The 27,504-nt window shown below is 40.3% G+C and overlaps 1 protein-coding gene and 1 long non-coding RNA gene across 2 annotated transcripts in view; one reads left to right on the top strand and one right to left on the bottom strand.

The window, feature by feature from the left end:
• LOC140712051 (uncharacterized) overlaps positions 1 to 13,683 on the top strand; it is a 66,689-nt gene extending 53,006 nt beyond the window's left edge. The window contains exons 2-4 of the long non-coding RNA XR_012093510.1: positions 3,216 to 3,377; positions 9,869 to 9,939; positions 11,012 to 13,683. This is a non-coding gene — a long non-coding RNA (uncharacterized lncRNA). The remainder of the gene's footprint in view (positions 1 to 3,215; positions 3,378 to 9,868; positions 9,940 to 11,011) is intronic.
• Positions 1 to 27,504, bottom strand: part of TENM3 (teneurin transmembrane protein 3) — a 1,046,942-nt gene that overhangs the window by 702,798 nt on the left and 316,640 nt on the right. The gene's annotated exons all lie outside the window — the stretch shown is intronic.

Genomic DNA, 27,504 nt, shown 5'->3' with positions numbered 1-27,504 from the left:
AGAGCCAAGGCTCCCTATCAAGCTTCGTTGACATTCTCAGCACAAGCTAGGATGTGCTCCTCAGAGGCACCATCACCAGCTATCCTGCTTTTTCCTGGCCAAACCACCAGTGTGCTGCTTTATCTCATAGGTTTGAGCACCAGGTACGCAGGTTTCCTCCTTTGAGCTCCTGGATCTCAAAACCTCACCTCTTTCCTTTAGTTCTCCTGGCCTCAGGTTGCAAGGTACTTTCTACAGTTACCACCATCTGGCTACCTCAGCCCTAGGGGTTGCTTTTGTTTCCGGGGATCACTGATGTTTAGGTCACCTCAGCATCCCCTTTGCCCTTTCACCCTTGCAACTCATTCCTGGCAGTACATTTCTTCAGTTTAAATCCCTAGTATACTTTTTGTTTATTGGATTGTTTATCGGAACTTGTTTTGCAAGCTCTAGTTATCTTTTGGCTGCTCTTCTTAAATTGGCCTGCCATGCTTGCAGTAAGTACACATCAGCCTGTTGGCTCTAAGGGCGGACTCTTGCCTTTCTTTTTATTGAGTGGGAATTACGTTTTCTACTTTTCTCCATTCTGAAACTTGGTCAACTGATATGTGTTTACTGGGAGCTTTTATATCTTTGTATTCAAATAATGTGTTATTACAAGGGGAAATCATAATTTTATAACTCACTATTGTTAAAGCATCTAATGTATACAAAGTATTGTGCCAAGAAAATTAGATTTAGGATAACAGTACCATTTTAGAAGTAGGACAAAGGGATTAGAAGATCAAACCTAAGAAGAAAGATTAAATAAATGGTTATTATTTCTCTAGAGAAGACAAAAAGGATGTTTAATACTAGAATTACAAATGATTTTATGGGCGATAATAAATAGCCATTCTACAATCCACCTTGGGATGGCACATGATTGCATTTCTAGGGCTAAATGTGGCATAGAGGCTGAATATTAATGGCTTCCTTTCAGTGAAGGTTGTTAGGAAGATGAGCTACTGAGAAATAATGGGAAATCTCATTCTCTGAACATACACACACATTTCATGTATATATGTACATGTGTATATATGGTTCTTGTCTGCCTGGAGTGAGTTACTGGAGTCCTGCCGAGGGCATGGTCCGACCTGTTAACCTCTGTATGGCTGTCTCAGGTTTTAGGACTGTACTTCCAAGAATTTATGATCTCCTTAGCTTTATTCACTCCTGGCTCTTGTTTTGTTGATGAAAAGCATACCCAGGGATCTTTATTCAGTTGGAGGGGCTGCTAATTGATTTTAAAAAATGCATTTTGTTCCTGGTCACTAATTGACTGACGGAGCAGCTGCGGGTCTGACAAAAACCAGGCTGGAAAGCGGTTCCCACTATGGGGTGGTCTGTTGCCAAACATGATTGCTTTTGCTTATCAATTGTAAAAGCACGTCCTTACATATTCCCAGAGACTGGGGTTGTATTTTATTTAAAAGTACTTCTTCACTGTCTTTAAAATAATGTCACCTTGAGAAAAGGTGAATTAACCTTTGCATATTATATACAGAATTTGAAGTCTGTAATCATTGAGCAGTTTTGAAGAGTTCAAAAGCATGAGCCTGATTATCAAATAAATAATTTCAGATACTAAACCTTTTCAAGTCTAAGGAGCTTTCAGTTGGCTCATAATGAAAATAATTATTATATCTTTTGTTGTAGTACAGGAATTATATGGACTGAGTCAACACGGGCTTTATGAATATGCATATTAAAAGTATTAAACTTTACTACAAAGCAATAAACTGTGTCTTTTCCTCAAAGATACTTATAGCTAATACTCTATATTTACATTTGGTAGCATTGGTAAAAATCTCCTAATAAGTAGTAATGTGACACTGATAAATAGAAAAACAGTGATTGATGAAAATAGAATCTCATATGCAATTAATGTCAAATTGAAAGATATAATTATAAATTAGGCAAATATTATGTTTATTTTGAACACAATGGATGCACTATACCCAGGACCTGGTGTCCCGAAGCAGCCCAGTGATTACGTATATTTCTCAGAAGCCAAAGGGGTTAGAAACAGAAAAGTACTGTCTTCTGTTACATGAGAGAGAGTCCAATAGTTTTTTTTAAAAAAAATCAATAAATCCTCATTAGGTATTAGTCTCCTGTTAATTATTGTGGCTAGCAGGGAGTGTAAGTCAATGTTAGCACCTTAATTGATTTTTGGTGGATTTTTAGTTTCTTTTGAGTCCCTGTGGTTGTAGCTGTAAAGATTTAGGTTGGGACATACCCATTCGAATCTAAGAAACTCTCTCTCTCTTACCTTTTCTCTGTTACCTAGGTAAGCTGTGACTGGATCAGGAGTCAGGAGACCTGATTTTTGGCACAACTCATAACTCCATAGCTATGTGATATGACCTTAACAAAATGACAGAAAATCTCTCCGTCTAAGATTACCTCTTTGTAAAATGGTTGTTTTCATCTGTTCAGGCTGCTATAACAAAATACTATAGTCTGGGTGGATTATGCACAACAGAAGTTTCTTTCTTACACTTCTGGGGGCTGGAAAGCCCAAGGTTGAGGCGCCAATTGATTCAGGGTCTGGTGAGGGCCCACTTCCCAGTTCACAGACCACTGTCTTCTGAGCCGTATCACACTGTAGAAGGGTTGAGGGACTAATTTTAAGTGTGCTAATCCCATTCATTAAGAGTTCCACCTTCATGACTTGATTACCTTCCAAAACCCCACATTCTAATATGACCTTGTGGGTTAAGATTTCGACACATGAAAGAATTTTGGAGAGACATAAACATTCAGTCCTTTGCTTTGGTTTTCTCTCTCTCTCTCTTTTTTTTTTTTTTTTTAGAGACGGAATCTGGCTCTGTCACCCAGGTTGGAGTGCAATGGCCCAACCTTGGCTCGTCGCAACCTCCACCTCCCGGGTGCAAGCGATTCTCCTGCCTCAGCCTCCTGAGTAGCTGGGACTATGGGTGCCCACCACCACACCCAGCTAATTTTTTTGTATTTTTAGTAGAGACGGGGTTTCACCATGTTAGCCAGGATGATCTCGATCTCCTGACCTCGTGATCTGCCTGCCTCGGCCTCCCAAAGTGTGGTTCTCTCTCTTTTTTTTAAAAAATTAAAGATTGTGCTTTAATTATTTTAAAGCAGTGGACACTTGTCATTCAAATACATTTGTATAGAGAAGCCGCATATATTATGAAATGCATTTTCTCTGTTGAAAGGTTGGGGAGAAAGCTGAGTGCCTTTGACGCTGCCTGTACCCTTTATCTGCCTTCCTGCCTCTTGGTAGCCCTGGGAGTACTTGAAGGAACCACTGGGTGACAAGGAATACCCTTTGAAGACCACAAGATCAGATGACCTACATGCTCCCTTCCAGCTATATGGTATCGTTTTAACCCAAATTTCTGTAATGATCCAGAAAGCCCTATGCTTATTTTCATACCCATAATGAAAATCATTTGTAAATATAAGACTTAAAGTATTCAATATCTAGCTTTTATAGAAACATTCACTATATGTTTTGCCTGGATTCACTTGAGTAAAATTATTTTTAGAAATATGTGTGTATATGTATAAATCTTAAGGTATGTGTCTTATTACTAGGAGGTGATAAGAAGGTTATAATAAGATTACATGAAACGGTTTAGAATTTGACAATGCAATTAAATTCATTTTCATTCAGTGAGCATTTCTGTGGCGCCTACCGTGTAGAAGACACTGTACAAAGCTGGATCTAAAGCTCCCAAGGGTTACAAAGATGAATGACAGACTCTGTCCTCAAGTTCTTTCTGATGTACTCCTTGTCAGAGATTTTAACTTTTTAATACATTCTAAGTGTAAGAAGTGTAAGGTACCTAGGGAGAAATTGGTTTGAGAAGCACACAGAATAAATAAATGAATGAATAAATGCCATTGAGTAGGTCAAACGTCTTGTGGCCATGTATGGGCAATGTGTGCCAAGGGTCAAGTAAAAGTGTCCCCGAATGGAGGGCTATTCTGTCCTTCTTCTTTATTAATGTCGATCCATCTATACTAATGGATTTAGCATGAAAGGAAGCAAGGTGGGGGTGGGGAGTGAGAGTCACTGCCTCTCAGACTTCCATCCTTCATTAATATTAATGCTGTCTTCAACCCGTGCAAGTTGGCACAACACAGCCTAAAAGCTTAACACAAGAAAAATAGTTCTGATGCTCCTGATTCATTGACATCAAGCACTAAACAATCTCCTGGTATACCATGTGCCTTCATTTTTGTCCAATGAAGAGGAATTTCCCTTCAGTACAAGTTGGACACAGTAAGGGTTTTGTTTGTTCTCCCAAAAGTTTATTATTTCAGTTTTAAAACAATTTTTCACCTATTGGCCCACATTAACTCTGAATGAAAACAGACTTAACTTGTAGGAATTAATGTATTTTGTAAATCAGCATAAAATGAACCCTTCTTTTAATTAGTAAGTATTTACTTGCATCCCTTAAATTCAATCCTGGGAGTTATTTTCCTGTAGCCCAGGAGCTCCGGCAAGCCCACGGACAGGAGGAGACTCAGAATGTGTTTGTGTGATCAGTTCAGGGCATTTGTGCCCAGATCTGTGTCTGGTGAGCAATTCTGTTCCGAATTTGTGAAACACAATGATCGAAAAAGTGTCATTATATGTCTTCCTTGGACCAAACACGCTTTAATAAGAACTCAAAATATTCACATACGATGTTAGAATAAGCTCAGAGATTAAAAAAAAATATCAAGGTCTAGAGGTAGTAAGACTTATTCAAAAAATACTCAGTGAGCAATTGGCAAAGTTGGTACTTCCCAAGGCCTTCTGCCTGTCAGTGTAGTGTTCTTTATATTCAAAAGATGTCTTTTACATTCCCCAGAGCCATAATCTGTGATTTAGAGACCCATTTTATTTCTAAGCATGCTCATACCAAAAAGAAAACAAAAGATTAAGCGGGTTTTTGCAACTATTACCTAATTCCACCGCAGCCTACCACTGCATCCGGCTTTTCATCTGCCCTTCAATCTTTCTTACTCAAAAGCAAACTCAAACATGGTTGACGCCAGAAATAAAGTAAAAAATCAAGAAAAAAACACTTTCCTACAAAAAGCCCATAAAATGAATTTCAAAGAAAACAAATGGATATATTTCATCTCTCTCTCCACTTCTCTTCCTCTATCATAGCTTCCTCTCCCATTTTCTCATCGAATATTAAAGGGTCCGCACATGAGGGCAGATACACGTGGCAAGAAGAGACACAGAGGCAAATGTTTCCTTTTCTTTTATTTATTTTTTCTTTTTAATATGAAGAGCTTTTTAGAATTTGCAGATGTTAGTACCTGGGTAATAGTGTCTTAGCTGTATTCCTGCATTGTGTAGAGGTTTTGAGGGTGACTTGTTAATGTGTGTAGTGTCTGAGATGCTGTATCTGGGTGCAAGAAAGACTGTGACTAGCAAATGGCTTCTTCCGGGAGCCTGAGCCAGGGGCAGACTGGTAGCTGGGAGGTAAAAGACATTCTACCCTGTTACGAATTCTTGCTCAAAGTCCTATTCTAATAGTTTAATATTTACATCGAAATAGTCTCCCCAAACCCAACAAAACCCCTCAAATACCCTAACTTTTAGTGTCAGCCCTTTTCAAAGGAAGAGCAACTATTCACGGGCTTCTTTTGCCATCAAAATTTACAAGCTATTACTTAAATTACAACTCATAATAATTCCTCAAAGTTAAAAGGAAGAGTTTCCTAATATGAGAGTTAGTGGATGATTTTCAAGCTTCATATTTCTCTTTCTTTTTAGAGGACAAAAGAAAGCAAAGCATAAAAAGAGAAATGGTTTTTAATACTGAGTAGAAAAATGCAATATATATGTAGAAAATATATGCTCCATTTGAATTCGTATTTACATGTTTTGTAAGCTCAAATAATATATGTTTTTCATTATTTTAGTAAAATTAAAGAATGGGCATTCAGCTATCTTTAAATTTTCATATTGCTCATGCTAGTTTAGGCATGCCAGATCACTTTGGTGTGATAAATTCCTACATGAGTATTGCACGGATACTAAGACACTGCAGTATTTTTCTTTTAAATGTGAATTGAAGAAAAAATATTAATAGATAGGCACATTTTTATGCTAGCCATTATTAGAATTTACTAATGAGAAATCTGACATGCTATTTCCCATTGCTTTAATATGTTATATATTATAAAATGTTTTCCCACATTATAGGCGTTAATTGCATAATGTTAAAAAAAATCCTGTGCGATTTCTTGTGATTTATGGGCCTGCCATTGGTGACTAGGTGCGGGAGAACTTTGGCTTTTGTGGACTTGTTCAGGGAAAGGATGTGTGAAAAGTTGAGGAAGCCCCATTAGAGAAAGGCACTGAGAAAAATTTTAAAAAATCTATCCTGCTGAGAGGCAGGCATTTTTTCTGGGTGACAAATGTCTGCAGTTCTCAGTTTTACAAAAAAAGAGTGCTCAGCCCTGGCCTCTTATCCTTTGGTCATGTAGGTAACCTGAGCTGTGGAAAAAGACCATCTGGAAAGAATGCTGCGGTTTCACAGAGCCAACATTATTCTCTACCTCCCCTTCCTCCTCCTCTTTCTTTATGGATGGCAAACAGTGTTCAGATGACAGATTTTGGAAAATTGTCTTAGGAGACGCATTCTCAGGCAGTTCCCGTGTATTGGTATTTTGGATGTTTCTGTGCATTTTGTCATATGGTTCAGAAGGGTGATAGGCTTTCTGTGAACTGCTGGGCTTCAAGAAGGCTATTATCTTCCACTCAGTTTTAATTGAGGAATTTATGGGATTTTGCCACCTTGTGAGGTAAGTTAGACATAAATCCTGTGCGATTTCTTGTGATTTATACATGAAAGATTTTTCATTGTGTATTGACATAAATCTTATTAATCCACTACATTTCTAAGATGTCATGGTCAACTGAAGAAATTCTTCACCAGTTTTCCTTGTAAATAAAAATGAAGTGCATTCTTCATTTTTTAATGATAGTCAGTGTCTACTTATACTGTATCATGATATCACTTCATCTGCATTGTCATCTTAAATAGCATCCTTTTAATTGTTTCAGGTCAACAAATAAGGTTTAATAAAGAGAAATATACAAACTCTGCAGCTTATATTCTAAAAGAGGTGCAATATTTTAGCCAATTAGTGGGAATGAAAAAGCACCTTGAGAAATAAATCTGGAAGTGAATGCTACTGGTTTTAAAAGGCATCTTCTTGACAAGAATCAAATGAACACTATCTCTAAAAATCTAATCTGAAGGCAAAACAGATTTGTTAGTGTGATTATTAAAATAATTGCCACCTTCTGGTGTAAAGTGATGTCAACAGTGAACAATCAAGTAATGCCCTTTGCTTGGGTACAGTCAAGCACTCAAAGCTACCGTGAAATAGGATCGGACGGGGCCTTTCATTTCATATGAGAATTAATTCTCTAAATGCAGTGGAGAGGAGGCAGCTTATTTTTTCCCCCCAGCAAGCAGCTAGAAACGAGTCTGCGGGAGGCCATGTTTTTTCTTACTCATTTCTTAGTGTGTGCATGTATGTTACCAAGTATCATGGCAAATAATTTATTTTTTTCAATATAATTCCATCAGAAGAGAAAAAAAAAAACGGCAGAATTTTCCCGAAAGTCTTGTGGCTTTAAAAAATTCCACTTTGGCATCTAAATTGTTTTCTAAGGACTGAATTAAAGGTAATATATATATATTTTTTTCAACTGCAGCAAAAGCTTCACAGTTGCTCTGGGGTTCTCTGCAAGAGAGCACAGCTCCATTCTGGATTTACTACAGATCTTCCCAGGAAGAGTCCATACACATGTAATCTGTGGCAAACCTCAGTTATGGAGAACAACTCTTCTCAAAAAGGTTAAGTTAGTAGCCATAAAGAGGCAAGTGCCACGTATATGCAGTTACTGAATACCCTGCCCTGTGTTTTAAAAAGTATTTTGAAAGAAACAATTCTATAGCTTAAGACCTCAGGTTTAAGAACTTACTGACCTTAAATGTATTCAGAATAAAGAAATAAATATTAAGTATGCGATTTTACATGTAAATTTCTGTGTTTTACATCTCATAACATTATCTTTTGTGTCAAATCTGTTAACAATGCCTTTAACATCTAAAATGCGGAATATTTACCACTTCTTGAACTTTTACAGTTGAAAAAGCAAATGCAAGACTGAAAAAAAAATTAAAAATTAGGTGATCAATAACACATTTCTTCTCCATCAGATTATTTTTTCCATGTACAAAGTTCCTGTTTGATTTTTCAATTATTCAAAATGTCAGAATGGTAGATATAAGAGAGTAACCAACTAACCAGGGAAATGTCTGCCTAATAATATTCAATATAAAGATTCAGAATGATGCTTTATGATGGATTAAACTTTCCCCTGTTCTGCCTCATTAGGGGTCTCCCAATTTGACCCAATTCAAACCTATTACCTAATATATATCTAACAGTAAGATTGCATAAATGTTCACTAGTACAATAGAAGCTAAATGAGCAGTTTCAGATAATTTAATTAAGTTGTAGGTCTTCTAATATAATTCCTTAAGTATGTGAACTTTTAACTTGTGTTAACTCAATTTCCTTATGCTTTCATTTACCATTTGTTGGGGACATTACAGTGATTAGCCAAAGTCCTTCCAGCTACTAATGTTCTCCATAAATTTTGATTTAAATTGACTGTCACTTTCTCGCTATAATAAAGTAGATATTTGACATCTCAAAAAAAGAGAACTGGTCTAGTATATTACATTGCCAAGGAGTGGCACGTTTTTCTCTATCACACAAAATCCACATAAAATACCCCTTAATAAAGGCTGTTCAGAGTAGGCAGAGTGAGGTGGATTGCATACTACATATTCATAGACATGTCTACACGTTAGCATTTCTTGAAAAACTAGGCTCCTAGATGCCTTTGGTATTGAAAATACACATGGCATCATGTTGCCATCTAATTGTTTTGTATTTGATGGTTATCAATGTCAGCATTTAGGAACTCCATGTATTACAATAGGAAGGTAGCAGCTGTTCTGCTTCAGCTGAGGTCAAAAGCAAGACTTGGCCAGGTGGGCTAAGCTCAGATACTTCTCCCATGCTTTCTCAGCTCAGATAACTAAAGGGGCAAATCATATAATTGTGCTTTGAAATTTGTCAATTAATGTGTGTGTTTTTCAATATTGTATGTGTGTTGATAATTGCGAAAGCTGGGTGGTGAGTACATGAATGTTCATTATTGCTATGGTCTGAATGTTTGTGTCCCTGAAAATTCATATGTTGAAATTCTGACTCCCAAGATGATGGTATTAAGAGGTGGGGCCTTTGGCGGGGGTGATTAGGTCATGAGGATGGAGTCATGAATGGAATTAGTACCCTTATAAAAGAGATCTTAGAGAGCCGCCTTGCTCTTTCTGCCATGTGAGGACATGGAGAGAAGGTGCCACCTACGAACAAGAAAGCAGCCCCTCACCAGAAGCTGAATCTGCTGGCACCTTGATCTTGGAATTCCCAGCCTCCATAACTATGAGAGATGAATTTCTGTTGTTTATAAGCCACCCAGTTTGTAGTACTTTGTTGTAGCAGCTTGAATTAACTAAGGCAATTACAATATTCCCTCTACTTTTGTATATGTTTAAACAACCCTAAGCAAGTAAAATTATGTTTCCACAAATATATATCTACCCCAAACTCTCTTTAGTTCCAATAAAATGACTCAGTCAATAGGATTTTGGTATCACCAGTTACCATCCTTGAAGTTATCTAGTCACTCCATATACGAAAGCCTCAGTTCAGTGCCCAGAATAACCTAAAAGACACAGGAATAGTAACATTTTTTTTTCTCCAGGTTCAGTGCTAGAATTTCTGCATTGAATGGATCAAGAATCTACAGGGAGCCAAGTCACTTAAAAGTATCAGGTATGCTGTGGGATAACTGCATGCAAGGGACAGGAAATGTCAGCCCCTCTGGCTAATGGTTTTCTCTAACAGTTTTCCATAAAACCACTACTTCTGCAATGTGCTTGGCATTGACATTGGTCCTGACTAGAGACAGCCGCCTCCGTCGTCGTCGTCGTCGTCATCGTCGTCTTCTTCTTCTTCTTCTTCTTCTTCTTCTTCTTCTTCTTCTTCTTCTCCTTCTCCTTCTCCTCCTCCTCCTCCTCCTCCTCCTCTTCCTTTCTTTCTTCTTCTTCTTCTTCTTCTTCTTCTTCTTCTTCTTCTTCTTCTTCTTCTTCTTCTTCTTCTTCTTCTTCTTCTTCTTCTTCTTCTTCTTCTTTCTTCTTCTTTCTTCTTCTTCTTCTTCTTCCTCCTCTTCCTCCTCTTCCCCTTCTTCCTCTTCTTCCTCTTCTTCTTTCTTCTTCTTTCTTCCTCTTTCTTCTTTCTTCTTCTTCTTCTTCTTTTTTTTTTGAGGCAGAGCCTCACTCTGCCACCCAGGCTGGACTGCAGTGGCATTATCTTAGCTCACTGCAACCTCTGCCTTCCTGGGTCTAAGTGGTTCTTCTGCCTCAGCCTCCTAAGTAGCTGGTACTACAGGCACATGCCACCACGCCCAGCTAATTTTTGTATTTTTAGTAGAGATGAGGTTTCACCATATTGGCCATTACCATTACCTCGTGATCCACCCACCTTGGCCTCCCAAAGTGCTGGGATTACAGGTGTGAGACATCATACCCAGCCTGAAACATCCTTCTTTGAAGCACTTGGTACCCACAAAATATAACATGCAATTCTAGAACCTTCTTGGCACCTATTCAAGAAGAGTATTACCTAAGTAATCATAAGATTAACTAATATTTATCGGGAGCTTACTCTATGTTAAGCAATTTGTAAGCATTTTTTTCATCTATTCTTACAACTTTAGAATTAGCAACCATTATGATTTTTGTTTTACAAATGGGACAGCTGAGGCACAGTGATGTCTCCTAAATTACCAAAGGTGGCAAAGCAAGGCAGCAATACTTAGTTTTCTTTGTTTTTTTCTTTGAGACAGGCTGTCACTCTGTCATCCAGGCTGGAGTGAAGTGATGTCATCACGGCTCACTGCAGGCCTGACATCCCGGGCTCAAGCGATCCTCCCGCTTCAACCTTCTGAGTAGCTGGGACCACAAGCGCATGCCACTATGCCCAGCTAATTTTTAATTTTTTATAAAGGCGAGGTCTCCCTATGTTGTGTAGGCTGGTCTTGAACCCCTGGGCTCAGGTGATCCTCATGCCTTTGCCTCCCACACTGCTGGGATTACAGGTGTGAGCCACCAAGCCTGGCCTGCCCAACTTTGAATGGAATGTTCTGTCATTACACGAGAGCGGCCAGGTTACACCCCTGTTTCATTGGATGGTTGATAATAATAGTGAGGCTTCCATGCATGTTTATGAATGTTGGATAGTACATTTAAAAGTACATACACTTTTATAACACAAGTAGTACCTGTTACTGAAAACATTTAAACAATGTTGTTAATCTAAACATAAAAATAAAAATTATTACCAGTTTCACTACCTAGAGATCACTACCTTTAAGATTTCACTTTATACTCAAGTCCTTTCTACACCTGTTTTAAAAATAGAAATTGAATTACACAGAGCACATTCTTTTATAATCTAGTATTTGATTTAATAATTTATCAAGAACATCTTCCAATGTCTTGAAACATATTTCTATAACATCTTTTTTAATGGCTGCATAATGAATATTTTGATTTTGAAAGAAGTCAAGGTACAATATTTTACAGCCCCGAGTCCCAACCTGAATTTCACATCTGGCCTCAGGTGGAACTATTTCCACATCCTTATTTGCAAAGAGTTTTGAAACGTGGGTTAGGCAGAGGTGATCGATGATCAGCATATTGCAAGAAGAGATGCACACACACACAGAGCTCACTATTCAAGCTCCTTTTCCTTCCTCAGTATCTCTGCATGGTTAAGACGAGTGGGTTGTTTTACATCTAACAATTCTGTAAATGGGTGCTCCTAGACAAAGGGGTACAATAACTGGCCAACAGTGAAGTTGCATGAAGCCGTGGGAGGAAGGGGCAAAGGATTCTTGACAGGTAGTCAAGAGCCTTGGTTACTCAGTTTCTTTCACTTTCCTCGCTGACTCAGCCTGAGGGTAAGGGGGGAAGTGACATCTTTACTGAGACCTCCCCGGTCAAATGCAATCAGGTTGACTGAAAGCTCTCAGAACAAAACGAAATTCTCCCATCTGGACAGCACGTGCTGACCAGAGAAATGACTGACAAGGAATCAACTCTGCACTCGTGCTGGACAATGATTTCAACATCTCATTTAAAAGTGCAGTGAGTTAAGGTGGTTTCTGAATTATGTATTAACTCAGCTTCCAGATATAGTCCTGGTTGCGTATTTCAGCTAAATGTCTCTCTGAAACATCAATGTCCACAAATCACGGCTCTTGCTCTCTTATTTGCTGGTCTGGTGGTGACTTCCTATAACTCTTTACTCTTGACTCTGATATTCCAGCACCTAATATTGAATTTTCAATATCAAGCTACCCTCCACCCCCTTGCTCTTCATCCTTTTTCTTGCACCACGGAAACCTCTGCTTCCCTAAAAGTACACAAAGTCCGCCAGCAATGTTGACAAAAGCACAAATTATTACTCATTGTCCATTGGGTAGTACTTTGCTCTATCAGCCTCTTTCCCGTGTCAAAGCCTCAGTTATACTCTTACTAATCATCGCTAATGGACATTTGGTGTGTTTGCTGCAATCTTCAGATTCATCAAGACCAGCTCTCAAAATACTCCCTGGCTTAGCGGCTGGTGCCAAGGGTAGGTCTTGGCACCTGAATCTCTGTGTAAACTCTTTCTTCCAGCATGACCTTCCCATTCTACTTCACCCCATGCTTTCTTCCGTTCATTTCCACCACTAATAATTAATATCACCCGAGTCCTGTTAAAATTGCTTCTGAAATACCTCTAAAATGTATTCCTCTCTCTCTCTATTTCCTCTGTTCCTTACCCCCCTAGCTCAGGCCACACTGCTCTATTACTTAGACAGCTGCAGTAGCATACCAGCCGGCCTCTTCACATTGACACAGTTCCTCACCAGATCAGCGTTCCACAGCAGCGAGAGGATTGTTTTAAAAAATGTCACTGTGGTCACGTTAAAATCTTTATGTGGCCTATGAGTGGAATACTCGTATGTCCGGTTTTGTTTTTTGTTTTTGTTTTTGCTTTTGATACAGAGTCTCACTCTGTCATCCAGGCTGGAGTGCAGTGGCACGATCTCAGCTCACTGCAAACTCTACCTCCCAAGTTCAAGCGATTCCCCTGCCTCAGCCTCCCAAGTAGCTGGGACTAAAGGTGCACGCCACCATGCCCGGCTAATTTTTTGCATTTTAGTAGAGATGGGGTTTCACCATGTTTGCCAAGATGGTCTCGATCTCCTGACCTCATGATCTGCCCACCTCGGCCTCCTAAAGTGCTGGGATTACAGGTGTCAACCCCTGCACCCGGCTGTTTTGTTTATTTTTTGAGACAGGGTCTTGCTCTGCCACCTAGACTAGAGTGCAGTGCCGCAATCATCGCTTATTGCAGCCTCAAACTCCTGGGCTCAAGTGATCCTCAGCCTCCCAAGTAGCTGGGACTACAGGCATGGACTGATTTATTTATTTATGTATTTATTTTTGTTGTTAGTTGAGATGAGGTCTCGCTACCTTGCCCAGGCTCATATATCCAATTTGCTGGAACTATACCAGTTTTTGCTTGTTGCAATGATTCGTAATGCCTTATTTACTGTCAAGAGTGCTCTGCTTCAGAGAATAAATTATATGATTACATTACCTATGAGGCCACACCTCAACAAGCCCCCATCCACAGTGGGATGCGCCACTGCAGGGACGGTGCCACGCCCCCTCCCACCCAGGATCCTTGTGCATGCGGTTCCTTCTTTCAGGAATGTTATTCAACCCCTTTTTCCTTTCAATCTAATTTTTACTTACTCTTCAGCTCCCGTTAGAAAACAAGCTCCACCACGGCGGGAACTTCTGTCTGCTTAGATCACCACTGTACTCCAAGTGCTTAGAATAATGCCTGGCAAATAATGTGTACTGAATTGGTTGAATAAATGGATCTTGATTCAAGCATTACTTCCTCGGGGAAGCCTTTCCTGCCCTTCCGTCCTCTATCTGCCCCAGTATTTGTTTGCTTTCTTTGTGAAATGTTGTTTAAAAATTATGTACTTTCTTTCAGGTATTTTTATCTCAATTTATGATGACACAATCATTAGTTCACTAGACTTTGGCTTTAACTGGAGCAGGGGCCATTTCTGTTTTGCTTATTTTTATGTTTGTGCCACATATTGTCCCACAAATATGTGTTACATGAATAAATGAATGAATATTATGACAAAAGCAGTATATAAGGCATTTTCGCAATCCCAAGAAAAATTAGATATGGTTTATTCTCTAGAAGCTTATAATTTATTTGAAGGGAAGAAAACCCAAAAATATACAAGTCAGTGGCAGTACAAGACAATGAAGTGACCCATAGGATTTTAGAACAAAAGACTCTGGAAATGATGTAAATCAGCTCTAATTCATCATAGCAGCATTAAGTGAATATCACACAATGATGGCGAGAGTAATATGAGGAGATATCTGGATACCAACATACTTGCAGATGTTCAGAAGTTGAAAAATGCTGCTGTGTCCATGACTGTCAAGGAAAGGTTATGGAGGAAGTCAACATGAATTGACTTTTGAGGGATTTGTTCTCTAATGAACATTCATTATCTATTGTATAATAATAGCAAGAAGACTCTGTCCTTGTCCAAGCAGGGCAAGAGGTTGGCAAACTGTACTTCCCAGGCCAAATCTGGCCACCTGTTTTTATAAAGAGCTTTATGGGAACATGGCCATACCTATTTGCTTACATCTCATCTATGGCTGCTTTTGAGCACATGAGTAGTTACAACAGAGATCATAGGGCCCACAAAGCCAAAAGTGTTTCTTATTTGGCCCTTTACCAAAAAGGTTTGCCAATCCCTGAGTTAAACTCTCAGGGTTGGGTGGAGGAGAGAGTCATACAGCTCCAAAAATGATGAGATATTTGTTTAGAAGAGACATGTCAGAAGCTTCATAGAAGAGTAGTAGAAGAGAACATGCTGGACAAGAAGCCCAGAAGAAAGGATATGTGAGTGATGTCTTGAAGGATCAGGTGGTCACTGGAATTTGATTATAAAGAAGAAGAAAGAGGCCAGGAGTGGTGGCTCACACCTGTAATCCCAGCACTTTGGGAGGCCGAGGCAGGTGGATCACGAGGTCAAGTGATTGAGAACATCCTGGCCAACATTGTGAAACCCCGTCTCTACTACAAATTCAAAAATTAGCTGGGTGTGGTGGTGGGTGCCTGTAATCCCAGCTACTTGGGAGGGTGAGGCAAGAGAATCGCTTGAACCTGGGAGGCGGAGGTTGCAGTGAGCCGAGATCATGCCAGCCTGGCAACAGCAAGACTCTGTCTCAAAAAAAAAAAAAAAAAAAAAAAAAAAAAAAAAAAAAAAGAAGAGGAGAAAGAGGCTGGGCATGGTGGCTCATGCCTATAATCCCAGCACTTTGATTGTGTGAGGCCAAGAGTTCAAGACCAGCCTGGGCAACATAGTGAGACCTCATCTCTATAAAAAAAAATTTAAAAATTAGTCAGGCATTATGTCACACATCTATATTCCCAGCTACTTAGGAAGCTGAAGTGGAAGGATTGCTTGAACCCAGGAGTTCATAGCTACAGTGAGCTATGATCACACCACTGTGCTCCAGCCTGGGCAACAGAATAAGTCACTACCTCTTAAAATGAAAAGGATAGAAGATATACAAAGAACTAAGGTGAGACTCCAGGAATGTACAGATTTTATTTGAGGGGAAAATGCATAGAATTTCCAGTTTGGGCCACTGGTTCCCGCTGGGAAGCATAGGATGAAAGTCTGAAGAGTGAGACTGCAGGGACTCTGCAGAGCCTTGAGTGCAGGGCTGAAACATTTGAAATTCACCAGGTAGGCCATGGGGAGATGTTGATGGCTCTTGTCCAGAGCAATGACAGAAGAAAAGGAAGGCATGTTTGGACTCTGAGTCTGATGGTCTGGATTGGGAGAAAATCTGGGGGACCACAGAGGCCGTCTCTTGAAGAAGACAGAAGAAGTTGGAGAGTTGAGAGCAAATGAGCTACAGACAAGTCCTGCTTTGTCTACATGGTGTTTGAAGATTATTAAAAAAACAACTGTTGGCCGGGCGTGGTGGCTCACACCTGTAATCCCAGCACTTTGGGAGGCCAAGGCAGGCAGATCACGAGGTCAGGGGATCGAGACCATCCTGGCCAACATGGTGAAACCCCGTCTCTACTAAAAATACAAAAAATTAGCAGGGCATGGTGGCATGCGCCTGTAATCCCAGCTACTTGGGAGGCTGAGGCAGGAGAATCGCTTGAACCCAGGAGGCAGAGGTTGCAGTGAGCCGAGATTGTGTCACTGTACTACAGCCTGGGCAGCAGAGCAAGATACCATCTCAAAAAAAAAACAAAACTGTCCACTGTTTTACATACAAATCTAGATTTCTACCACTCTGCCATGTCTAAGAAAAATCACAGTCTCTGGCAGTGCTGGGCCTGCTTCTTGCATGGCAACAATGGGTTGGAGCTGAGCCATGCTGTGTGGAGTTGGCCCCATCAGGCGCCACTCTGGCCATCTGTAACTGTGTAACATAAGCCCCGTGGACACTGGAATTTGCAGCCTCTTATGCCATAATCTGGACATAAAGTTTGAAACAGTCCTCAATTGGATGGGAGCCAACACATTCACCTTTCTTGTCCTGCCTTGATCTCTTAGCCACTAACTGTTCTTTTTGAAGTTTCCTGAAGATCCACCTCCTTCATTTTTAAACACCAGGTTTGTTTTGGTGTTGTAGACTCTTAATGGGAGTGTGTTAGATCTTGTGAACATCTACCTGAGGATATGACCTCTGATTTAATTCTGTTGTGACATCTTTCTCTCCTTCCTCCCTCATTAATTTCTCGCAGACCGCATCTTACCTGCAAACCAAACTTTCTGACCCCACTGCCGCCCCACACCGCCTCATTTCTTAATCTTGTAGTTTCCATCTATCTTTCTTGCTTAAACAACAATAGCTTTTGTTTGTGCTTTTCAGCAGAGTTTGAGTTTTAATTCTCCCTCAAACAAAAACTCTTTCTCTCAAGAAAGTCTTAGAGGGTAGCTTCTGTGACATTCTCAAGAGAAGACTTTAAATTCCTTTACATGTCTTTCTCCCTTTGCCTGGCTGGTAAAAATAGGCTTCAGTGCATTTTGACTCTTGGTGATGTGTGAGTCAAAGGCGGGTAGATGCTATAAAACAACAGTTCATCTATTGCCACTCCTGCTGGGCTGGGGTTCCTCCCACTACCCTGCCTGGGACACTGCTTCCTGCTGATGCACCCACAACTTCATAAACAGGTAGCAGAGGCCATGGTGGATTCTGCTGAGCAAGTGGTACAGACACACGTCTGTTTATAAAGCCTGGTTGTGATCTGGTTACATGTGTTTTATGTTTCGAGGAAAAGGATTTGGCCTTTATGAAGCAGTTTAGCCATAATTCTGTGTCAAAAGCAGCCTATAACAGAGCTGGGACCCTGCCAGATGACTTAATAACTAATTTCTATTATTGTGTTAAAATGCATATAACATTTCTGAGCTATTGAGTATCGAAAATTCAGAGGAAAATCTTACCCTATTTGGAAAAGGCCAGCCGCAAACTTAACTTCTTCCTGCTTTGTCTGCAAAGTGAAGGGGTTAAAGTAGATGATCTTGAGGTGCTTTTGTGCCAATTCTGTGAACAAAGAGAGGGACGGTGGAGCTGCGTTGTCCATAGGGAATTTGGGTTTTCATGATGCCTGAGTCAAATTTCCTGGACCAAGAAGCTGCTGAAAGGCTCAATTTCTCCCAGGGGTAAGGACTGAGATGGGGCAAGACTGAGTAGTTACACAGCGAACCTGTGTGATGAAGTGGAAAAAAGTGTGGATTTTTGATTTCAGACAGACTAAGGTCCCTATTTTTTGAACTCTTAAACCTCATGGTTGTTTTACTCAACTTCTCTGCCCTTTGGTGTCTTCTCTTGCTACATGAGGCCAACACCTTTTGTATTAGTTTGCTTGGGCTGCCATAACAAAACACCACAGACTGGATGGCGTAAACAACAGAAATGCATTTTCTCACAGTTCTGAAGGCTGGAAGTCCAAGCTCAAGGTGTTGGTAGGGTTAGTTTCTTGTCAGGGCTCTTTCCCCGGCTTGCAGATGGACACCCGTTCTCTGTGTCCTCACATAGTGATATGGTGTGGCTGTGTCCCCACCCACATTTCATCTTGAATTATAATCCACATAATCCCCACATGTTGTGGGAGGGACCCAGTGGGAAGTGATGGACCATCGGGGTGGTTCCCCCCATGCTGTTCTCATGCTAATGAGTAAGCTCTCACAAGTTCTGATGGTTTTATAAGCGCCTGGCATTTCCCCTGCTTGCTTGCACTCACTCTCCCCTGTTGCCTTGTAAAGAAGGTACCTGCTTCTGCTTCACCTCCTGCCATGATTGTAAGTTTCCTGAGGCCTCTCCAGAGGCCTCTCCAGCCATGCAGAACTGTGAGTCAGTTAAACCCCTTTTCTTTACATAAATTACCCAGTCTCGGGTATTTCTTTATAGCAGTGTGAAAACAGACTAATACACATGGCCTGACCTTTGGGCCTCTGGTGTCTCTTCTTTTACCTACAAGGATACCAGTCCTATTGGATTGGGGCTTCACCCTTATAATCTCATTTAACCTTAATTACCTTCCTAAAGGCCCTACTTCCAAATACTGTCATGTTGGGGGTTAGAGCTTCAAAGTGCAAATTTTGGGGGACACAACTCAGTCCATAGCACCTATCTTAGAGGACTGGCATGAATATGAGACAGAGGAAAATGAGATGACACACGAAAAGCCTTTCATCAAGTTCCCAGGCCATTGCAAAGCCCCACCTAGAGCCACAAATACAACCCAAAGAATGTGTCACATTAAGAAGGTGTTCAGCCCTCATGATATGTTTGATATGGGAAAAAGATTAAGCAGTAATTGATAACTTTGAGGTTTACTATACAAGATATCTGATTATGCCTAGAGTGGAAGTATGTATTTCTTTAAATATTGTTTCAAATACTTTATTATCAATAATTAGAAATTTATTCAGTTTCAATAATTAGTTAAGGTGTCGAGGTAAAGCAAAATTGATTGGGTAGAGAGCTGCTGTGCACTGCCTACCCTTTGGAGGCTGGAAGTCCAAGCTCAAGGTGTTGGCAGGGTTAGTTTTAGGTTAGACATTGCTTACTGCTACAGTGTACCCTATGGGTCAGCATTGATTGCTGGCGTCCACCCCACTGAAAAGAGCAGCCAGATCGTGAGTGCAATGGAGACCTAATGCTTGATTTCATGAACAATGTCTATGCTATTGTTTCCCAGAAGGAATACTGGAGAGCTAGTGTCTGTATGGGTGAGAGTGAAAAAATACTCCAGATAGTCCTTGATAGTTGAAAAGTATCCCACAAGACAGTTAAGCAGTGAGGATTATCATGATGCAAGGAAAAGTAGAAAGACAAGACAACTGGGCAGCCAGAAATGGCTTCAAGCCATGTATGGGTGATCAGACAGTGATGGCATTATCTGTCATTTTTACTGAAACAAACCCCTAACAAATAAGAAAATTTCTCTGCAGTGTGTTGACATGGGCTCAAATGTTAGTGTTTTTTTGTTTTGTTTTGTTTTTTTAAGATCACTTTAAATAATCTTTTGAATATGATGTTAGGTTTCTGTAGCCATAAAATCACATTTAAAAGGCCCTGAAGTACAGTAATTGGCCAAAAAAGATAAGTGATTAAGAACTATCCCTGGTGTTCGACAGATCAGTAGGGTGACTATCATTAACATTAACCTATCGTACATTTCAAAATAGCTAGGAGAGAACAATTCAAATGTTCGTAGCATAAAGAAAAGATAAATATTTAAGGTGCTACATATCTCAATTACTCTCACTTGATTATATAAATGTATCAGATTATCACATGTACCCCCAAATATGTACAAAACTAATATGTAGCAATAAAAAATAGATAAAAGGAAGAACTGTTAGAGGTGTCAATATCAATGATTAAGAAGAAATATCGGCCAGGTGAGGTGGCTCACGCCTGTAATAACAGCACTTTGCGGGGCCGAGCCAGGCTGATCATGAGGTCAGGAGTTTGAGACCAGCTTGACCAACATAGTGAAACCCTGTCTCTACTAAAAATAAAAAAAAAATTAGCCAGGTGTGGTGGCAGGCACCTTTAATCCCAGCTGCTTGGGAGGCTAAGGCAGGAAAGTTGCTTGAACCCAGGAGATGGAGGTTGTAGTGAGCCAAGATCTCACCACTGCACTTCAGCATGGGCGACTGAGCAAGATTCTGTGTCAAAAAAAAAAAAAGTAAGAAATATCATGATTTAAGTCTAAATAATGGGAATGGGAAAGAAGAACTAAGCACACTTTGAATCTGCAAGAAAAATGTGTAATTGGGCAGGATCCTGGAGGTAGCTGAGCAGGTACTGGAATAATTATAATTGTTTACATTTGGAGATGCCTCAAGCCATTCCTGAGATTATCCATCAACTCCAACCTCGTGTAGGTTTACAAAGCAATGTGTCAGACACTGGCTCAAATAAGAACTTATTTGGAAAATAAAACATCTATCTATATGAATATATCCATAGTCTTGAAATAGTATGCTCTTCCTAAATTTATTTTTGTAAAGTTTTCGTTCTTCTTGGGAAAAAGGGACCAAAGCTTTGCTTGATTCAAGTGTCAGTAGCTGGAGATGGCTTTGAAAGTGGGTCCTGAGGTTTCTGGGCTCATCCTCAAGAGGGAAATTAGTGCATTGGCTGGAATGGAGGTGAAAGGAGTTCTGAAGTTCAAGTGCTTGGAAGAGGAAGAGAGCAAAGAATATCCACAGAAGCAACGAATGGAAAATTGCCCTGAAGGAACCAGGAGTTCGACATAGAGGAAAGGTACTCCCAAATCGTCGAAAGTGAGGATGTGTGGAATATCTGCACCTCTGTCTATGGCCCGAGTCAATCTTTCAGACAGTACACTTCTCAGTCATTGGAATTAAGAGAAATAAGTAATTGAAAATCTACTACCTTTTATTAACCTGGCTTCTTCTCTATCTTTGGATCTTAGATTTTTGTATGACTGACTTGTCCGTCACTGCCTTACTCTTCCCATTCTATGTTTTCCTTGTGTAAATGTGTATTCTGCTTTTTTGACACAGTCTCACTCCGTCACCCAGGCTAGAGTGCAGTGGCGCAATTTCAGCTCACTGCAACCTCCACCTCCCAGGTTCAAGCTATTCTCCTGCCTCACCCTCCCGAGTAGCTGGGATTATAGGCATGTGCCACCACATCCAGCTAATTTTGTAGTTTTAGTAAAGATGGGTTTCACTATGTTGGCCAGGCTGGTCTTGAACTCCCGACCTCAAGTGATCCACCCACCTCGGCCTCCCAAAGCGCTGGGATTACAGGTGTGAGCCACCGCGCCCAGCCTGTACGTATATACTTAAATCTTCAATTCAAAACCTTCTATTTGTAAGGCATTAGCTGAGACTGTGGAACTATGCAAAAATAAGTGAGATGCTTTGTCTATGCATAAAGCACTTAGAATCAAGGTGGGGAGATATACATGAGCATAACTAATGGTACATCGTCCCTACCCACAGCTGTGACCTGCCGCCCACCTGTGCCTCCACTCACAAATTCAGTCACCTGGAATTTCTTGCAGACGCATAATATATTGGGACTTGTCGTGCCTCTGTATCTCCATACCGTCTGCAGCCTCTGCCTAGAAATATTCTTAACTTCCTTCTTCTCTTTACAAACTCTTATTTAATAATCACCTCAAGTATGACCTCTGGGAAGCTTTCCCTGACATCCCAGTTTGATGTCAACGATCCTAAATATCATGCTGTAGTATTATAGTGCCTTGCATTACAATGGTCTGTGTAACTGGCTGTCCTTACCTTGAAGAAGAGGGGACAGAAACTCCTCCCTTCATCTGTAGCCTTAGTGTCCGGAATGTAGAGAGTTAGAAGGCCTTTCAAGATTTCTGAGCAGAGGGAGAGCTGTCACGACATGATTCTCTGATCTCTTGTGTGTGCAAGTGTGTGTGTGTGTTTGTGTTTATGCATCTATGTATGTATTTTCCTGAGGGATGTCCCAGGTTTGGTAATAAGAAGAAAGCACTGACATTTACTTGGTGTATAACACACCTGCTGAATTTTGAAAATAAAGGGTTTGACCACAAGACTAAATCTGACAAAGGGGCAAATAAATAAAAATGGGGTGCATATTCTAGTTGAGGGGCCCAACAAGGAAGCATCAGTGATTTATGGCAGAAGGGGGCTGGAAGGAATTCCTGGAAATTTGGTTCTGATCAAGTCCTTCCTGTTCATCTCTTCTAATTACAGTGAGCAAGATGAGGCCCAAGGAAGAGGGTATTGCAAATGTTGAATTCATTTCATGATGTTATGATACAAAACAATGTAATAGAACATCCAAATACTGTACCATGGAATGCTGATATTTTAATGCCAGAAAGGAAATAGGAATATTCAGCTCTCCATGAAACAAATTATACCTTTGCTGCCTTGTTTATTATTCTCTTTTTTCAGAGTTACCTCTGCAAATTCTTTAAATTCAGTTTTTGCTTTGCTTATTACTGGGTCTACTACTGACGTGGAATTTGTTAGTTTTATCACTTTCAATCTCACTCATGAAGGTTTTTTTCTTTCTCTTGCACTGAATCACAAGCTGAGATTTTCTAATATTGTGTTTTATTTCATTTTGTTAGGCTTTTTTCTATCATATTCTTCTAATTTTTAAAATCTACTTTCCAAGTGGAGGCTTCTCTAAAATCTAACACCTATTAATTTGTATCGATTTACCTTTATTTTAGGATATGATAAAATGTTCATTTTAATCTGTGTACTCATAGATAATGCATATCATTAAGTTTTAATCTTGATCATTAATACATTTATTCATTTTTCACTACCAAAATTCTTCACGTTTAGAGATTACTCAAATATTTGGTAGGGTTCATTAATATGCATCATCAGAAATATGTTTTTATTTACAACATTCTTGCGTATACGTGTGGGTAAGACCTATTACCAAAATATGTCAGGGAAATTACAATAAAAAGAAAAGGTTCATCTTCTTATTTAAAAGTTAATTAAATATTCTTCTACTATATAATTCTGGAAGCTGTTTTCATCAAGCAGGAAAAATAATACATTTATTGCTTTTTTCCATATTTCATTTGCATTAAGACAGTTTAATTGCTATAATGAAAACCTTTCCTTAATTCTCATCTTAGGAACCAAAAGATGTTTATTGCTTAGTAGAAGCAATGTAGGTTTTTTTTTTTTTTTTTTTTTTTTTTTTTAATGTGATTCATACTGAAACTCCACATGGAGGTAGCATTTGTTTTTTTAACTTTAAAAGATAAAGATTCTGTATCCTTATTATCTGCAATAATGGGAAGCTTCTTACAAACTTCCCACTGCCATCCTCAAGCCCATAATTTTGCCATCATTGTATAAATGGGAAGCACAAATATGGATGTCTTTGTCCTGCTCACTCTCCTGGCTTCAAATCCATTAAAAAGGTGCCTTATTCTATCCACAGAGGGTTTGGTGGAACACACATAGGCTTTGGGGTTTGACAGAGGTAACATTCAAATCATCACTGTGCCACCCATCAACTACAGAACTATTGGAACTCTCTGAGTCTCAGCATCTGTCTAAATTGGGGCTAACATCACTGCCAATTGTAAGGAATTGTCTCATGAATGGTATACCCAGCATGGTGCCTTATGTAGAAGGCATTCCAGAAATCACTAGTTCTCTTTCTTGGCAGCCACAATCCACTAATGCAGTGCAAACAATTATAGCTAAAATCACGATAATGTGACTGCACTGGAAAAAAAAAACGACCCTGAAGAAGCCTCGATAGAGAAATCAGACTGCCAGTTAATGGTAACACAAACTTCTTCAACATAATTAAAACATGTTTTAAAGTAAGTAGATTGAAATCATCCTATACTACAGAGACCAGGAATAGTTAGTCCCTAAGCAGAGCAAGGGAGTCCCTCCACATATGAAGGGCCTTAGAGAAATCACCAGTATTCCAGCAACGGAGAGTCAGCTCCATCTCAGGAGGCAGAAACTAGGTTTCTTCAGGTAACTTAGAGCTCTTAAAAGCCCACTTGGGGTTTCCTCTATCCTTTGCAGCTCCTAGGATTTAATATCGACAGGAAGATTATTTTTTAATTATTACTTTGGGTTGTGTCTCCCAAAGCCTCGGTCAGGCACATAGTGAGTTGATGATAATGCCATATTACCTTTTTATTTTGGCTTCAAACTCACACTAAATACACGCAGTAATGTCTTTGTAGCCTTCAGTCAGGTGCACTGAACCCCGAATGATGGGGTTTGGGGAGAAACTCGTTCATGGCCATGAATAAGCTGCTGAAGTTTCATGCAGCGGAACACTATCAGGTCCCTTGATGAATACTCCATTCATCTGAGATGTGTCCCTGCTACAGATGTCATATCTAGTTTCTGCAGTTGTATTTCAGCATCACTCAACAATGAAGAGATAAGGTAATATCTCTAAAAGTTCCTGAAAGGAATGCTGCCGGGCTCTCGTCTCTGAAGTCTTACTCTCCTTCTATTCAGGTCTGAAGGGCTCAAATATAAAGGAAGGATGGCAGATAGAGGGGGAAAGACAGAAAGGACCCCTGGACTGGCTGGAGATAAGGAGGCTTCCAGAACAGAGGTACTCACAGTAGGTCCTGGCAGAGCCATGGTCAGTGAAAGCGGATATCAAAGTGCCACTGAAAAGTGTGGCCTGGCATCTGCTAATGTGTCCTCTGTGTTCAACCTTTTATATATATATACACACACACACTTTTTTTTTTGACAGAGCGTTGTCCTGTCACCCAGACTGGAGTGCAGTGGCGTGATCTCAGCTCACTGTGAGCTCTGCCTCCCAGGTTCACACCATTCTCCTGCCTCAGCCTCCCGAGTAGCTGGGACTATAGGCCCCTGCCACCACGTCTGGCTAACTTTTTGTGTTTTTAGTAGAGACGGAGTTTCACTGTGTTAGCCAGGATAGTCTCGATCTCCTGACCTTGTGATCCGCCCGCCTCGGCCTCCCAACGTGCTGGGATTTTATAGGCGTGAGCCACCGCGCCTGGCCCAAGCTTATATTTTTACCGTAATTCTTACTTTAAATTGTGCAAAAATAAATAAATAAAATTTAAAAGAGCCTTAGACAGAGAATCAGGATTTTTTTAGTCTCCATTCTTAAATTCGTTCCCTCATGGACTTGATTAAAGCCACACATCGAGGCTGTGGTGGAACCCAGACCATTGTCCAAATCTCCTTATCGTTGTTGTTATTGTTGTTATTGACATCATTATCACTGGTTACTATTTACAGACTGAGTATTGTTTTCTTTGCAGTATGCTAAGTACATTACACACATGAAAACATTTGAGTTGACTTGAGTAGACATTTCTTCAAGAAGGCATACAAATGGTCAACAAGCGCATAAAAAGATGCTTGATGTCATCAGGTGTTAGGAAAATGCAAATGAAAACCAAAAGGAGAATCACCTTATACTCAGTAGGATAGTTGGAGTATTAGAAATGGGGAAAAAATGTTGGTGTGGACGCGGAGAAATTGGAACCCTTGTGCATTGCTGGTGGGAATGTAAAACTGTAGTTGCTTTGAAAAACTGTTCAGCTGTTCATCAAAAAGTTAAACATAGAATTACCATACGACCCAGCAATTAGCCTCCTAGGTGTATATCCCCCAAACAGAAAACAGGTACTCAAGTATATACTTGCTCACTAGTGTTTGCAGCTGCGCTGTTAACAACAGCCAAAAGCATATTGCTGGGATCACAGTCCTAGATAGCAGCGCTGAAGCCCACCTTCCTTATGAGGGAATTAGCTGGTGAGAAAAATGGTTTGGTAACAGATTCAGACAAAAAGGCTAAGATATGTCCTGCTTGGTCCTCCTGTCAGCCACAGAATCTTGCTGTCAGTATGTTGTTTCAGAGGAACATGGATGTGTGTGATGAAGGGAGAAACTCAGGCAAGGAAACTGGAGGGAAGTTCCCGTTTATAACTGACGTGCTTTGGATGTGTGTCTCTGCCCAAATTTCATGTTGAATTGTAATCCTTACTGTTAGAGGAGGGGCGGGGTGGAAGGTGATTGGCTTATGGGGGCGGATTTCACCCTTGCTGTTCTCGCGATACTGAGTTCTCACAGGATCTGGGTGTTTAAACATGGGTAGGACCTGCCCCCCTATCTTTACTCTCTTCCTCCTGCTCCAGTCACGTAAGACGCGCCTGCTTCCCCTTGACCTTCTGCCCTGAGTTTCCCCCGTCCTCCCTGGCCATGCTTCCTGCACAACACGAGCAACAGTGATCCAATTAAAACTCTTTCCTTTATAAATTACCCGTTTTGGCCTGGCTCGGTGGCTCACGCCTGTAATCCCAGCATTTTGGGTGGCCGAGGTGGGCGGGTCATTTGAGGTCAGGACTTTGAGACCAGCCTGGCCAACATGGTGAAACCGCATCTCTACAAAAAATACAAAATTTAGATAGGCATGGTGGCACATGCCTATAGTCCCAACTTCTCAGGAGGCTGAGGCAGGAGAATCGCTTGAACTCGGGAGGTGGTGGTTGAGGTGAGCCAAGAGCGTGCCACTGCACTCCAGCCTGGGCAACAGAGTGAGACTTGGTCTCAAAAAAAAAAAAAAAAAAAAAAAAAAAATTCCATTTCAGGTATTTCTTTATAGCAATGCAAGAATAATTTGCAACCCGGTGTCATCCAAAAGAGCAACTTTAAAGTTCTGTTTTTGTTTTTCTGCAGTGACTGTTACACAAATAATATGTAGTGACAGCCTTGTGTGAGCGGAAGGAATTTTGTAGGGAGTTAGCTACAATCAAATGAACAAAGCACTATTTTCTTTCCCGAACACGCCTGTTGTGTCCTCGTTTCCATGCCCATGTCAGACCCTCTTCACTTCGTGTCTGCTCAGCCTCAATGGCCTCCTTTCCCAGTCTCTCCCCGGGACAAGCAACTGCACCCTGCACGCTCACTAGGTTTTCAAAGTCCTGCTTTCATGACATCTCTTCTCGATCTAAACATTTTGAATGGGTCCCCAGTGGTTGCTCAATGAAGTCAATGAAGTCAAATTTCTTAGTTTAGCTTTCAGGGGTCATTCACAACTTTTTAGACTCATTTTCCATGACTTCTCTATGTGAAGTCAAATTGGATCCTTCTTTTACCTTTTTTTTTTTTTTAATCGGTAATGCAAATTACTTTCCCTGCATTACCTCATTTAAATTTTACAATGCCCA

This window comes from Chlorocebus sabaeus, chromosome 7 (assembly GCF_047675955.1).
Source record: "Chlorocebus sabaeus isolate Y175 chromosome 7, mChlSab1.0.hap1, whole genome shotgun sequence".
In the NCBI taxonomy this organism is placed as follows: domain Eukaryota; kingdom Metazoa; phylum Chordata; class Mammalia; order Primates; family Cercopithecidae; genus Chlorocebus; species Chlorocebus sabaeus.
Note: the sequence above shows the minus strand (reverse complement) of the source record. Positions and strands in the feature narration are given on the sequence as shown.